Genomic DNA, 4,608 nt, shown 5'->3' on the forward strand with positions numbered 1-4,608 from the left:
AGTGACCCTCACCATGGCACCCACTGCCCCCCCATGGCACCCACTGCCACCCCATAGCACCCAGTGCCCCCCAATAGCCCCCATGGTCACCCATAGCACCCAGTGCCCCCCATTGCAACTGGGGCTCCCCCACAGCACCCAGAGCCACCCCATGGCACCCAGAGCCCCCCAGCACCCAGTGCCACCCCATAGCACCCAGTGCCCCCACAGACCCAGTGCCCCCCCATAGCACCCAGTGCCCCCCCCGCAGCACCCAGTGCCCCCCACAGACCCAGTGCCCCCCACAGACCCAGTGCCCCCCCATAGCACCCAGTGCCCCCCCCGCAGCACCCAGTGCCCCCCGCAGCACCCAGTGCCCCCCCAGACCCAGTGCCCCCCATAGCACCCAGTGCCCCCCACAGACCCAGTGCCCCCCCATAGCACCCAGTGCCCCCCCCGCAGCACCCAGTGCCCCCCACAGACCCAGTGCCCCCCCATAGCACCCAGTGCCCCCCCTGCAGCACCCAGTGCCCCCTGCAGCACCCAGTGCCCCCCCCAGACCCAGTGCCCCCCCCGCAGCACCCAGTGCCCCCCCCAGACCCAGCGCCCCCCGAGCACCCACCTGCACCTCGTCGTGCGGGTGCTGCACGAGGAGGGCGAAGGCGATGGCGGCCTCCGGCAGCCGCTGGAAGTTGGCCTCGGCCAGGAGCGGGGCCAGGGCGGCCACCACGCGCCGCTCCCGCCGCCCCCCCGGGGCGCCCCTGCCCCCCCCGCCCTGCCCCCCCCCCCCCTCGGGCCCCCCCGGGCCGCCCCCCGAGGGGACCCCCCCCGCAGCACCCCCTGACTCCCGGTCCGGGTCGATGGGGCCGTACAGCGCCTGCGGGAGAGAGGGACCCCCATAGCGCCCAGTGCCCCTCACCATAGCACCTACTGCTGCCCCATAGCACCCAGTGCCCCCCCCATAGCACCCAGTGCCCCCCCATAGCACCCAATGCCCCTCACCATAGCACCCAGTGCCGCCCCATAGCACCCAATGCCCCTCACCATAGCACCCACTGCTGCCCCATAGCACCCAGTGCCCCCCCATAGCACCCAGTGCCCCCCCATAGCACCCAATGCCCCTCACCATAGCACCCACTGCTGCCCCATAGCACCCAGTGCCCCCCCATAGCGCCCAGTGCCCCTCACCATAGCACCCACTGCTGCCCCATAGCACCCAGTGCCCCCCCATAGCACCCAGTGCCCCCCCATAGCACCCAATGCCCCTCACCATAGCACCCACTGCTGCCCCATAGCACCCAGTGCCCCCCCATAGCGCCCAGTGCCCCTCACCATAGCACCCACTGCTGCCCCATAGCACCCAGTGCCACCCCCATAGCACCCAGTGCCCCCCCATAGCACCCAATGCCCCTCACCATAGCACCCACTGCTGCCCCATAGCACCCAGTGCCCCCCCCATAGCACCCAGTGCCCCCCCATAGCACCCAATGCCCCTCACCATAGCACCCAGTGCCCCCCCATAGCACCCAATGCCCCTCACCATAGCACCCACTGCTGGCCCATAGCACCCACTGCTGCCCCATAGCACCCAGTGCCCCCCCATAGCACCCAGTGCCCCTCACCATAGCACCCACTGCTGCCCCATAGCACCCAGTGCCCCCCCCATAGCACCCAGTGCCCCCCCATAGCACCCAATGCCCCTCACCATAGCACCCAGTGCTGCCCCATAGCACCCAGTGCCCCCCCATAGCACCCAGTGCCCCCCCCATAGCACCCACTGCTGCCCCATAGCACCCAGTGCCCCCCCATGGCACCCCTAGTTGGTTTTGGGGCACCTGGAGGTGCAGGGGGGTGTTTGAGGGTGCAGGGGGTGATGTTTGGGGGTGCGGGGGGGTGCGGGGGTACCCGGAGGTGTAGGTACAGGCGGTGGTACCGGGGGTGCGGGGGGGGGTGCGGGGGTACCCGGAGGTGTAGGTACAGGCGGTGGTACCGGGGGTGCGGGGGGGGGTGCGGGGGTACCCGGAGGTGTAGGTACAGGCGGTGGTACCGGGGGTGCGGGGGGGTGCGGGGGTACCCGGAGGTGTAGGTACAGGCGGTGGTACCGGGGGTGCGGGGGGGGTGCGGGGGTACCCGGAGGTGTAGGTACAGGCGGTGGTACCGGGGGTGCGGGGGGGTGCGGGGGTACCCGGAGGTGTAGGTACAGGCGGTGGTACCGGGGGTGCGGGGGGGTGCGGGGGTACCCGGAGGTGTAGGTACAGGCGGTGGTACCGGGGGTGCGGGGGGGTGCGGGGGTACCCGGAGGTGTAGGTACAGGCGGTGGTACCGGGGGTGCGGGGGGGTGCGGGGGTACCCGGAGGTGTAGGTACAGGCGGTGGTACCGGGGGTGCGGGGGGGTGCGGGGGTACCCGGAGGTGTAGGTACAGACGGTGGTACCGGGGGTGCGGGGGGGGGGTGCGGGGGGGTGCGGGGGTACCTGGAGGTGTAGGTACAGACGGTGGTACCGGGGGTGCGGGGGGTGCGGGGGTACCTGGAGGTGTAGGTACAGGCGGTGGTACCGGGGGTGCGGGGGGGTGCGGGGGTACCCGGAGGTGTAGGTACAGACGGTGGTACCGGGGGTGCGGGGGGGTGCGGGGGGGTGCGGGGGTACCTGGAGGTGTAGGTACAGGCGGTGGTACCGGGGTGCGGGGGGGGTGCGGGGGTACCTGGAGGTGTAGGTACAGGCGGTGGTACCGGGGGTGCGGGGGGGTGCGGGGGGGTGCGGGGGTACCTGGAGGTGTAGGTACAGGCGGTGGTACCGGGGGTGCGGGGGGGTGCGGGGGTACCTGGAGGTGTAGGTACAGGCGGTGGTACCGGGGGTGCGGGGGGGTGCGGGGGGGTGCGGGGGTACCTGGAGGTGTAGGTACAGGCGGTGGTACCGGGGGTGCGGGGGGGTGCGGGGGTACCTGGAGGTGTAGGTACAGGCGGTGGTACCGGGGGTGCGGGGGGGTGCGGGGGTACCCGGAGGTGTAGGTACAGGCGGTGGTACCGGGGGTGCGGGGGGGTGCGGGGGTACCCGGAGGTGTAGGTACAGACGGTGGTACCGGGGGTGCGGGGGGGTGCGGGGGGGTGCGGGGGTACCTGGAGGTGTAGGTACAGGCGGTGGTACCGGGGGTGCGGGGGGGTGCGGGGGTACCCGGAGGTGTAGGTACAGGCGGTGGTACCGGGGGTGCGGGGGGGTGCGGGGGTACCTGGAGGTGTAGGTACAGGCGGTGGTACCGGGGGTGCGGGGGGGTGCGGGGGTACCTGGAGGTGTAGGTACAGGCGGTGGTACCGGGGGTGCGGGGGGGGTGCGGGGGTACCCGGAGGTGTAGGTACAGGCGGGTGGTACCGGGGGTGCGGGGGGGTGCGGGGGTACCCGGAGGTGTAGGTACAGACGGTGGTACCGGGGGTGCGGGGGGGTGCGGGGGGGGTGCGGGGGTACCTGGAGGTGTAGGTACAGGCGGTGGTACCGGGGGTGCGGGGGGGGTGCGGGGGTACCTGGAGGTGTAGGTACAGGCGGTGGTACCGGGGGTGCGGGGGGGTGCGGGGGTACCTGGAGGTGTAGGTACAGGCGGTGGTACCGGGGGTGCGGGGGGGGTGCGGGGGTACCTGGAGGTGTAGGTACAGGCGGTGGTACCGGGGGTGCGGGGGGGTGCGGGGGGTACCCGGAGGTGTAGGTACAGGCGGTGGTACCGGGGGTGCGGGGGGGTGCGGGGGTACCTGGAGGTGTAGGTACAGGCGGGTGGTACCGGGGGTGCGGGGGGGTGCGGGGGTACCCGGAGGTGTAGGTACAGGCGGTGGTACCGGGGGTGCGGGGGGGTGCGGGGGTACCTGGAGGTGTAGGTACAGGCGGTGGTACCGGGGGTGCGGGGGGGTGCGGGGGTACCTGGAGGTGTAGGTACAGACGGTGGTACCGGGGGTGCAGGGCTCGGTCCAGGCTGTCGGCGAAGGCCAGGAAGGCGGCGCGGGAGGGGCCCGAGGGGTGGAACTCCTGGGGGTCACGGGGGGGTCACGGGGGGGTCACGGGGTCATGGGGGTCACGGGGGTCACGGGGGTCACGGGGGGTCACAGAGGTCAGGGGTCACAGGGGGATACGGGGGTCACTGGAGGTCACGGTGTCACGGGTTCAGGGGGTCACAGGGGTCACGGGGGGTCGCGGGGACCCCTGGGCGGGGGTGGGGGAGGGGTCCCGGGGGGGGGAGGGGTCCCGGGGCTGCAGCTCCCCCGTGTCCCCCCTCCCCCCATCCCCCCCTGGTCCCCCTCATCCCCCCACCCCTCCCCACCCCCCATTCCCCTCCCCCCATGTCCCCCCTTGCCACCATCCCCCCTCCCCCATTATGTCCCCCCTCCCCCACCCCTCGCCCCCTCCCCTCCCCCCCATCGCCCCGCCCACCCTCAGCAGCACGTGCCGCAGCTGCCGTGGGGGAGGGGCACGAAGGCGTCCCGGAAGTCTCGCTCCCAGCCCGGCGGCACCTCGGGGGGGGCGCCGCCCCCGGCCCCGCCCCCGCGCGCGCGCCACCGCCGCCAGCAGTGACGTCACGGAGCCCGCCGGCGGCGTCACGGCCGACGGCGCCTGTGAGGTCATCGTCGCCCGGCCCGCGCGCAGCATCC

Source organism: Phalacrocorax aristotelis, unplaced genomic scaffold, assembly GCF_949628215.1.
Source record: "Phalacrocorax aristotelis unplaced genomic scaffold, bGulAri2.1 scaffold_333, whole genome shotgun sequence".
Taxonomy (NCBI): domain Eukaryota; kingdom Metazoa; phylum Chordata; class Aves; order Suliformes; family Phalacrocoracidae; genus Phalacrocorax; species Phalacrocorax aristotelis.